The sequence below is a fragment of the Rhipicephalus microplus genome, chromosome 6 (genome assembly GCF_043290135.1).
Source record: "Rhipicephalus microplus isolate Deutch F79 chromosome 6, USDA_Rmic, whole genome shotgun sequence".
Classification (NCBI taxonomy): Eukaryota; Metazoa; Arthropoda; class Arachnida; order Ixodida; family Ixodidae; genus Rhipicephalus; species Rhipicephalus microplus.
The window spans coordinates 40,347,640-40,358,948 of NC_134705.1; the positions used below are offsets into that span (position 1 = coordinate 40,347,640).

An 11,309-nucleotide genomic window follows, 5' to 3' on the forward strand; every position below is an offset into this window, starting at 1 on the left:
CTGAACCGTGCTACCCGCAAAGTCGCAAAGTTTCAGTAGAGGCTGTTTTTTGTTTTGTTTTCTTCAATCAACGCCTTTGCCATACGCGAACTTAATACGGGAACTTTGATTCATGCGAACTGAAGTTCGAAATTACTACCTGACGTTCAGTATCGCGCTTCTGTCCCACATCAGGCCAGTAGCAACTACCGTTGCAGAAACGCGATTCCTACTGACGCTCACAGCTGAATTAGACGCCAGCACATCAAACGTAAAGCGCGTTTCGGTCAACGACGCGGTACCGAATGACATGGCAGCTATGCGCACATTTACGTGCGAAATAGACGCCAGTTCGGCAAGCCCATCCGACGTGAAGTGCCTCCGCGTCGACCTCTGCATAGACGGCGATGCGCATGAGTGGCTCGCCAGCAACAGCAAGGCAACTAATACGATGTGGATCATCGATCAAAAATTCGGAAATCTAAAGAGGTATGTTTGCAAAGTTTTCATGTCTGTTTCTTCTACAAGTGGCTAGTACACTTGTTTGAAACACATGTGGGCTTATTTACTTACAGGACAGATATGCTGCATGCTCGCTCATTGTATAGAAAGGCAAGACGCTACATGTGTTTTCCATTGAAATATACCATAGCAGTGTGCACTACTTCGCGAAAGTTGCTTTTGTTTTCATCAGCCGAATGATTGCGGCGGATTGTTCTGGAGAAACATACCTGTATTCTTCAAGGCCATCACTGCTGCTGTTTGATAGGATAGTTATGTGCTGAGCGGTGAAGGATTGGTCTGATGAGTTCATTTTCAGCACTTTTATAAGTTGCTGCCGTGTTTCATACTGCAAGGAATTCAAAGTTAATTTATGAATTATCACGAGAACTCAAGTCCCGCATGCCGCACAAGTGTCTCGTTCCTTTTGTGTTTACCTTTGTAATATGAGCTTTATGCCTGAAAGCCTTGCATCAATGTTCAAGATGCTCGTTCCAAACACGGCGTGTAGCCAGCTTCAGGTTGTTGTCTTATGTGCGTAAAAGCATCCATAGCTGTTATATTGGTGCTTAGGTACAGAGACAAGTCGGAACACTGCTGGTTGCTTTTCTGGGTAGTGAATAAGAATGACTTGAGTAAGGTCAATGATTCAAACGGAGAGATGACAACCGTTCTATATAAGCAGTTATACAAAGTGGAGCAGACAAAATAAATAAAAGTGCTGCACTTTACAAAACCAAAAAATTCCTCGGCGACTACAAATAATTTTTTTTAAAAGGATGGTGTTTCACAAGAAATGGAAACGTCAACACAGCAGTCGCAACAAGACCGCTGGCCTCAACTTAATCGCATGTACGTCATTTGTAGACATCAAGATCAAGACTTTGACACCAAGCACAAAAAGGACTGATTCACTTTTGAAAAGGGAGCATTCTTTGTGTGCCTTTGTTCTGCTGAGGGAAGAGCATAATCGCCAACTCAACTGTGCTGATGCACTGTGCCACCTACAGAGCTCTGCAGACACACAGTCTGCCTTCCACAGTTATTTCAAAGATCGATTGACACCAGCCGAGGCTCTTCAGCTTCACCAGATCAAGCTTGCAGCTGAAGATGACAGTCACGGTACGAATGCTGGCAAATGGCGCATTGAACCCCTCGCCCAACACTGTCTACTACTGGTTTAAGGTGTGGCGCAAGTACCATTATGGTGATGCAGTGGGCCCACTGAACAAGCTGCGGGAATAGGCACCATTGTATCATCAAAATGGTGAGCTTAGGCACATTGTAGAAAGTACTTATCAAGATCTAGAACTCTTGATAATGATGTTTCAAATTGAAGTGGCTTGCTTTGCTGTTGTCTTGTTCATGTCGTTCCCTGCATCACATGTAGCCGAGATGGATTAACGAAAATTCAGGCAGCTGCGCACTAGTGGTGCAAAAGCTGAGACGGGTCAGGATGCCAGCAGAGCTGGTGGCCTTGCCCGTCTCCTGACCCTCTCTTCTTTTTCCTACCCCTCGTTGTACTATACTTTACACAGCTATGTTATGCTCCACCCACTTTCTTCCTCCTATATTGCAAGCTTATGTCACACGTTATCACCCTCACTTTCCTTTTCAAGTATCCCATGTGTTCGATACCTGCTGGTGACAAGTTATATTTTCATCGACTTTTATTTTTTTACATTTACTATAAAATAACTTCTAATAACATCCCCGATGCTCTTCTACACGTGAATCATTGTCTTTTAGACGTAATTATTATTGTGTCTAACAAACAAAATGAGCCCTTTAATTTAAACTTCTTTCCTTTATGCATGGCTATGCAATGCTTTAACCTCTCCCATGCTCTCTTCACGCATCCTCACACCCTGCTCATTCACACCCACTTATACGCCACATCGTACTTATAGGTGCAGTGGAAGAGTCGGCGCTGGACACACAAGTATTGAAACCTATGCAATTTCATATTAATACCATGTAGCACAACAAAGAACTCAAACAGCTCGACTGTTTTAAAAAAAAAGAATGCCATTATAACTCACCACGATCCGATTTTACTATCTGTAGTTGGCTATCTGTAGTTGGCTATCTGTAGTTGGCTGTAGTTTACTATCTGTAGTTACTATCTGTAGTTTGCGTAGGTGGCAAACTTTCACGGCAGTTAGGGGCCCTTTGTATTTGGAAAAGAGGTGCGGTGGAGACTGCATTTGGCATTTTACTGTTGCATTTAATTGAAATGACATGCAGCTGTGTGACATGATGCTGGGAATTTTCAACATCGCCCGCTGTGCACGTGTGCATTTGGAGTCATTTTGCACACTGATACACTGATATATATATATATATATATATATATATATATATATATATATATATATATATATATATATATATATATATATATTGTGAGGAGGTTTATTAGCCGTTAAAGACAGCGACGAGACAGCGTGAAGAACCGTCCAGCGATCGGCACAGCAACGTACCGAAGCACGAGCCGAGAGAGCCGGGCGTTGGCGATGCTGCTCGCTGCAGGCACATCTTCTTCTTCACAATCGCCCCCGCTGAACAAGGAGCCATCCTGGCGACTTAAGAAGTTTCAGGCAAAGGCTCATGGTACGGTTTCAGTCGGGAAACATGGACGATGTCACGTGCACGCCGGCGCATGTCGTCCGATCGGGAAACTGGTTCAATTAGGAAATTAACCGCAGAGATTTTCTCCAAAATGGTGTTAGGCCCCTCGTACCGGGGGACAAGTTTCTAGGAGAGTCCCGGTGTTTGGTATGGGATGGCAAGCCACACAAGAGACCCTGGGGCATAGCTAGGATCCGGAAGAGAGGTGCTACGGGTTTCTTTCTGGCGTTGTTGCTCTTCCGAGGTGAACGCACGGGCGAGCTGGTGGCACTCTTCGGCTTGTCTAGCAGCATCGGAGATAGGTGGACACTCGGAAGCATCAGGACGGTAAGGAAGTAGGGTATCAATTGTATTGGAAGGCTCACGTCCGTAAAGAAGAAAGAAAGGTGAGAATTCCGTGGTCGTTTGTATTGCGGTGTTATATGCGAACGTGACGTATGGGAGAACACGGTCCCAGTTGCTGTGATCAGATGCCACGTACATTGAGAGCATATCCCCGAGCGTGCGGTTGAACCGTTCCGTTAGTCCGTTAGCCTGCGGGTGGTATGCTGTCGTTTTCCGATGAATGACGTGGCATTCCGAAAGCAGAGTTTCGACGACCTCGGAAAGGAAAGCGCGGCCTCTGTCACTAAGGATCTCTCGAGGTGCACCATGTCGAAGGATAAAGCGTTGCAAAATGAAAGAGGCGACATCCTGAGCTGTAGCGCTCGGCAAAGCGGCTGTTTCGGCGTAGCGTGTCAGATGGTCAACCGCCACTATAATCCACCGATTACCATCTGATGTCAATGGAAGGGGACCGTAGAGGTCAACGCCGACGCGATCAAATGGCTTGGCAGGGCATGGAAGTGGCTGCAATGCGCCAGTCGCACGTGGTAGTGTTGATTTATGTCACTGGCAGTCAGGACAGCACTGCACGAATTTACGTACAAAATTGTACATGCCGCGCCAGTAATAGCGATGGCGAAGGCGTTCATATGTTTTGAACACTCCGGCGTGGCCACATTGCGGATCGTCGTGAAGGGAGGCGCATACTTGCGATCGTAAAGTGCGTGGAATGACCAGCAACCACCGGCGACCATCGGGAGCGTAGTTGCGTCGATGAAGAAGTTGATCGCGGATGGCGAAATGGAAAGCTTGACGTCGGAGGGATCGAGATACTGGAAGGTTGGGCGTGCCAGATAAATATTCGATAAGAGAGGCGATCCACGGGTCACGACGTTGTTCGGTGGCAATCGAGTCGAGATTTAGCGATGACAAGGTCTGGAGGCAAGTGTTTCCGCACGTATGATCTGGTGGTAAAGGTGAGCGGGACAGGGCATCAGCGTCAGTGTGTTTGCGTCCGCAGCGGTATACGACGCGAATGTCGTACTCCTGGATGCAGAGTGCCCATCGCGCAAGGCGGCCAGAAGGGTCTTTCAACGTGGAGAGCCTGCAAAGCGCGTGGTGATCAGTTACTAGATCGAACGGGCGGCCGTATAAGCACGGCCGAAACTTTCTAAGCGCCCACACCAGAGCCAAACACTCTTTTTCTATCCCGCTGTAATTAGTTTCGGCTTTCGTCAGAGTGCGGCTAGCGTAGGCTACAACGTATTCTGAATAGCCGGGCTTTCGTTGAGCGAGGACCACGCCTAGCCCGACGCCGCTGGCGTCGGTGTGCACTTTGGTAGGAGCCGTCGGGTCAAAGTGGCGAAGAATAGGTGGGGAAGTGAGCAGACGGCGCAGAGTAGTGAAGGCAACGTCACATGCAGGGGACCAGGAGGAGAGGTTCACGTCACCACGAAGAAGCTGGGTTAACGGTGACATGATAGATGCGAAATTGCGAACAAAGCGCCGGAAATAGGAGCATAGGCTTACAAAAGTGCGAAGTTCTTTCATGGTCGCCGGCTTGGGAAATTCTGTGACTGCTCGAAGTTTTGCTGGGTCCGGTAATACGCCGTGCTTGGACACGATGTGGCCTAGGATGACGAGCTCGCGTGCAGCGAAGCGGCATTTTTTCAGGTTAAGCTGCAGACCAGCGTTGGTCAGACAACTCAAAACGTGCCTGAGGCGAAGGAGGTGCGTAGGAAAGTCATAGAAGAAAACCACGACATCGTCGAGGTAACAGAGGCACATATTCCATTTGAGGCCACGTAGCGTATTATCCATAAGACGTTCAAACGTGGCAGGCGCGTTACAAAGCCCAAAGGGCATGACGTTAAATTCATATAGTCCGTATGGTGTAATAAATGCAGTTTTTTGGCGATCGGCTTCAGCCATTGGAACTTGCCAGTAGCCAGACCGCAAATCTAGCGACGAGAAGAATTCCGCTCCGTGAAGGGTGTCAATGGCGTCATCAATGCGCGGCAAAGGATAGACGTCCTTGCGGGTTATCTTATTCAAACGACGATAGCCCACGCAAAATCGGATAGATCCGTCTTTCTTACGCACCAGGACGACGGGAGACGCCCAGGGACTGTGAGATGGTCGAATGACGTCTCTACGAAGCATATCTTCGACTTGATCGTTGATGACGCGGCGCTCTTCAGCGGAGACACGGTATGGTCTTTGACGCAGTGGCTGGTGTAGGCCGGTGTCAACATGATGTTTGACTTGTGATGTGCGGCCCAGTTGAGGTTGCGACACATCGAACGAACTCCTGAACTCATGCAGAAGATCCAGCAGGTCGGCATGTTCGGTGGGAGTGAGAGTGTCGGCGATGGCGCCGATCACTCTCACTCCGTTAAAGACAGCGACGAGACAGCGTGAAGAACCGTCCAGCGATCGGCACAGCAACGAACCGAAGCACGAGCCGAGAGAGCCGGGCGTTGGCGATGCTGCTCGCTGCAGGCACATCTTCTTCTTCACAACACACACACACACACACACACACACACACACACACACACACACACACACACATATATATATATATATATATTGTTACGTTTGAAAGAGACTGGTAGACGTTGAAAGGGGCCGTTTATTAGGTCGCGAGGGGCAGCTCAGAAGCGGCCGACTGGGTAACGATCCTCCTGATCCTCTTCTTCTTCTCTCGCTCTGGGCGACAAGTGCGTTCACCGTATACGCTTCTTTTTCTTCGTGCATATACGCAACATTCCTCTCCGCGCAGACGAAGGCCGCCGGACGAGTCAGTCGAGTTGTCGTGGCGTGTACAGTTTCAGGCGGGCAACATGAACCACTTGAGTTTTGGCAGCTCGTCGACCACTCGCCGTGAGACGAGCTATTACATAGTTGACCTCTGTAAGTCTGTCGACAATCACAAAAGGTCCATCGTAAGTGGCCAAAAACTTTTGGCATAACCCGCGCTTGCGCATCGGAGTCCACAACCACACCAGATCACCACGGCGATAAATCACTGGTCGATGGTGAATGTCATAGCGTGCCTTCGCCTTGTCTTGCGATGCCAATGTGCGCAGTAGAGCTATGCGACGCGCCTCTTCGGCGAGGTAGAGAGTCTCGGCGACAGTCACGTTGTCGTGGTCACAGAAAGGCAATATCGTGTCGATTGTGTACCGGGGCGAACGGGCATAAAGCAAAAAGAAAGGGCTATAGCCTGTAATCTCATGCTTCGCGGTGTTGAACGCGTAAGTAATGAAAGGGAGTACGTCATCCCAGTTCTTGTGGTCGCAGGAAACATACATAGACAACATGTTGATAATGGTGCGGTTGGTACGCTCCGTCAGCCCATTAGTTTGGGGGTGGTATGGTGTCGAGTGACGCAGGCGGGATTCACATAAACGGAGTAGCTCCTCCACGACATCCGCTGTGAATTGTCGTCCAAGATCACTGATAATCAGGCGAGGTGGGCCATGTCGGAGGATGACGTACTGTAACAAAAACGACGAGACTTCACTGGCAGTTGCGGAGGGGACGGCCGCCGTCTCGCAGTAGCGTGTGTGGTAGTCGACGCAAACAATTATCCATCGGTTGCCCTTAGCCGATTTTGGGAAGGGGCCCAGAAAGTCAATGCCCACTTGTTCAAAAGGTGCGCCTGGAGTAGGCATCGGCTGCAGAAGACCAGCTGGACCAGTTGATGGACGTTTGTGACGCTGACATTGCATGCAGCTTGCCACATAGCTCTCAACAGACTTCTGCATACCAGGCCAATAAAAGCGCTCTTTAGTCCGGTGAAGCGTCCGCGCCAAACCTAAATGTCCAGATGTAGGGTCGTCGTGCATGACACTCATAATAACTGTTCGCAGGCTCTCCGGGACCACTAGAAGGAAACGCGCGCCACTACTGGAGAGGTTCCTTTTGAACAACAGTCCATCACGCATACAGAAACGGCGGGCACTAGTAGAAGCGGATGCAGCGGCGAATAGTGGTGCCAGTTTAGCATCCTTCCGCTGTTCTGCCCTGAAACTGGGATAGTCCGGGAACGTAGGCGACACAGACGCTACAAGCTGGTCAAGGTCATCGGATTCACAGTCTGTTGTACTAAGTGGCATACGTGAAAGACAGTCCGCGTCAGCATGTCGACGACCACTCTTGTAAGCGACGGTAAAACTGTATTCTTGTAGCCGGAGTGCCCAGCGCGCAAGGCGACCACAAGGGTCACGAAGGTTGACAAGCCAACACAACGAGTGGTGGTCGGTTACGACTGTGAATGGGCGTCCGTACAGGTAAGATCTAAACCGCTGAATTGCAAATAATACAGCCAGGCATTCTTGTTCCGTAACAGTGTAGTTTTGTTCCGGCCTGCTTAGGGAGCGACTTGCGTATGCGATGACGTGTTCGCGGTCGCCGTAACGTTGTACTAGGACGGCGCCAATACCTATGCCACTAGCATCCGTATGAAGCTCTGTCGGAGCAGAAGGACTGAAGTGCTGAAGGACGGGTCGTGACGTCAGCAAAAACTTCAATTGACGGAATGAAGAATCGCACTCCGGAGTCCACTCAAAGGAATTGTCCTTTCGTAAGAGGCATGTGAGAGGATACGCCACGTCGGCAAACTTCGGAATAAAGCGGCGGAAGTACGAACAAAGCCCCAGGAAACTACGAAGCTCCTTGACGGAACGCGGCGCATTGAACGCCTCAGCTGCTGCTGTCTTCTGGGGGTCAGGGCGGATGCCATCCTTGTCAACGAGATGCCCGAGCACAAGCGTCTGGCTGTCTCCGAAGTGGCATTTCTTCGAGTTTAAAATTAGGCCAGCGTTTCGGATGCAGTTCAAAACAGTATCCAGACGAGAGTTGTGTTCACTGAACGTGCGGCCAAAGATGATGACGTCGTCGAGGTAGCACATGCAAATGTTCCACTTCAAGCCACGCAGAATGGTGTCCATAAACCTCTCGAAGGTTGCCGGTGCATTGCACAGTCCAAATGGCATTACGTTGAATTCATAGAGCCCATCAGGGGTTACAAAGGCAGTCTTTTCCTTGTCCTCTGGGTGCATCGGAATTTGCCAATAACCGGATCGTAAGTCTACGGAGGAAAAATAAGAGGCCGAATGTAAGCAGTCTATTGCGTCCTCTATACGGGGCAGCGGGTATACGTCCTTTTTAGTCACGGCATTCAGTCGGCGATAGTCGACGCAAAATCTCCAAGATCCATCCTTCTTCTTAACAAGGATTACCGGTGCTGTCCACGGACTGGCTGACTCTTGTACTACTCCCTTTTGCATCATTTCGCTCGCATCGAAGCTGTCAGAATCAGCGCCGCGACAAACAACAGGAACACGTACGGTAGACAACGCAGGTATGAACGTATCGCCACAGACACACAGCGTAGTTTGGTCATTCGCTGGAGTTTCCAGAAGTTCTGAAGGCATCTGGCCACTCACAAAGACTTTCCCCGTGCGACAGTCTACAGTGGCACCACATTCTCGCAAGAAGTCCATGCCGAGAATGACATCATGTGTCGACCGAGGAATAATCGCAAACTCTGTCGTTATCATAAGGCCTCCCAAAAATACCTCAGCACTACACACACCAATAGGGCGCAATGGCTCTCCACTCACTCCACAGAACGTCGAAGTTTCATCCCAGGTAAAAACAACTTTCCGCCCTAACACGTCTTTAAAAGAACCACTCATCACGGAAATCGTTGCACCTGTGTCCACCAACGCCATCACAGGCACATGATCCACCAAAACACGCACTTTGTTTTTAAACATACACACAGGAGGTATTTCTCTTAGTAGCACGTTTCCAGCGACCTCACCCCCATTGGCCGCGCTGGCTAGTTTTCCGGTGGCGAAGAGGGCGCTTTGCGACGCAGCGGTGAAGGAGAACGATGAGCACGAGGTCGCGGTGGGGGCGTTAAACTCCTGTCAGATGCCGGGGAGTAGTTGCGGAAGTTGCTGGGCCAATAGTTGTCATCAGGTGGTATGTGGGCCGGCCGCCGGACACCATGAGGCTGTTCGAAGGGTCGTGAAAAATCGCATGGTTGGTGATACCGAGGAGTCACCCGACGGTTGCAAAATCGCGATATGTGGCCTGGCACACCGCAGGAATAGCACACCGGCCGAGGTCGAAACGTCGGTCGCTCGTCGATGAATACAGCGTCATCATTTGCTCTTGTGTGACGGATGTACTGGTTGGGTGCGTCGTACCGAGACGTCGGGCGTCGAGGAGGCATGCGCTGAGAGCGTCGGTCATACCGCGACGCGGGAAATCTGGTTGTCATTCTTGACTGTGGGGCTGGGCTGTACTCCACAGTTGCCGCGCTCATCGTCGGTTGCCATTGGGTCAAAGGAGGCACATCCATAGCCTCACGTGGCAGACACAACTCGCGATGGTCAGCTGTCGAACACGACATTTCTCGGTGCGACAGTTCCTCACGAACAATTTGTCGAATGGTAGAGAAAAGTTCGAGGCCAGGATTCGTGTCCACACTGGCAACAGTTGTAACGTTAGCCAGCCGACCAAACTTGGGCGCAATTCGACGCATCTTGAGCGTTTCAAACGTTCGGCAATGCTGAATGACGTCGGACACAGAACTGAGGCTTTCTTTTCTAATTAGAAAATTATACACGTCCTCAGCAATCCCCTTCAGCAGATGCCCAACTTTGTCCTCTTCCGACATGGTAGCACAGACCACCTTGCACAGCCTTAACACTTCTTCTATGTAAGTGGTGCATGTCTCACCTGGTAGCTGTGCCCGTTGCGACAGTGTTTGCTCAGCCCGCTTCTTTCTAGCAACAGAGTCGCCGAAACACGCCCTGAGCTCTTCAACAAAAAGATCCCACGTCGTGAGTGCGTCCTCGTGGTTCTCGTACCATAGCAATGCTGTGTCGGTCAGGGAGAACACTACGTTGGCTAGCATAGCGGCTGCATCCCAACCGTTGGACTTGCCCACACGTTTGTACTTGGTGAGCCAGGCGTCGACATCTTCTTCGGCTTTTCCTCCGAAGGGCGGTGGAACTCGGTAGTATGGAAGCGGGCCAGATGGTGCCGTCCTGGAAACGCCTGCTTCTTCGGGCATGTCGAAGTCACTCACGGCAGATGGTGGGAGACCGGCAAGTCGACGGCTTCGTCGAAGCTGTGGCAGTGATCGTTCCGTAGTTGAAGCGCTTACCCAGCTCCTCCACCACTCTGTTACGTTTGAAAGAGACTGGTAGACGTTGAAAGGGGCCGTTTATTAGGTCGCGAGGGGCAGCTCAGAAGCGGCCGACTGGGTAACGATCCTCCTGATCCTCTTCTTCTTCTCTCGCTCTGGGCGACAAGTGCGTTCACCGTATACGCTTCTTTTTCTTCGTGCATATACGCAACAATATATATATATATATATATATATATATATATATATATATATATATATATATATATATATATATATATATATATATATATATATATATATATATATATATATATCAAGCTTAATGCACATTCAGTTTATTTACCCTCCTTCTTTCCATGTCTTCCTCTGGTTGCAGCACTAATTCACCACTTTCGCCAGTAGTACTATTGTGTCTCATGTCTTATGTCTTAACTTTGATTTCACAGGGCAAGAAGCTGTTAGTAAGGTATGCAGTATCATAGAAGTCTAGCACTAAAGGAATGTCTCAACACTGGCTTTTGGTTTTTTACCCTCTCACTTATAACCTTTTGCAGGTGTCAGCATTTGGAGAACCAAATTGAGGGATGGCAGCTGCTGGACAGTGTTTGTTGTTACAGAGATTATGCAGCGGACGCAAGCATTAGAATCTGCAAGCGAGATTATAATTTTGGACTCAACAGCCTGCTGTGATGAATCA

The 11,309-nt window shown here is 49.5% G+C and overlaps 1 long non-coding RNA gene across 1 annotated transcript in view; it reads right to left on the reverse strand.

Annotated features, from left to right (window-relative positions):
- Nucleotides 1–601: 601 nt before the first annotated feature.
- Nucleotides 602–11,309, reverse strand: part of LOC142765244 (uncharacterized) — a 30,221-nt gene continuing 19,513 nt past the window's right edge. The window contains exons 3-4 of the long non-coding RNA XR_012884117.1: nt 918–1,089; nt 602–829 (exon numbers count right to left, since the gene is read on the reverse strand). This is a non-coding gene — a long non-coding RNA (uncharacterized LOC142765244). The remainder of the gene's footprint in view (nt 830–917; nt 1,090–11,309) is intronic.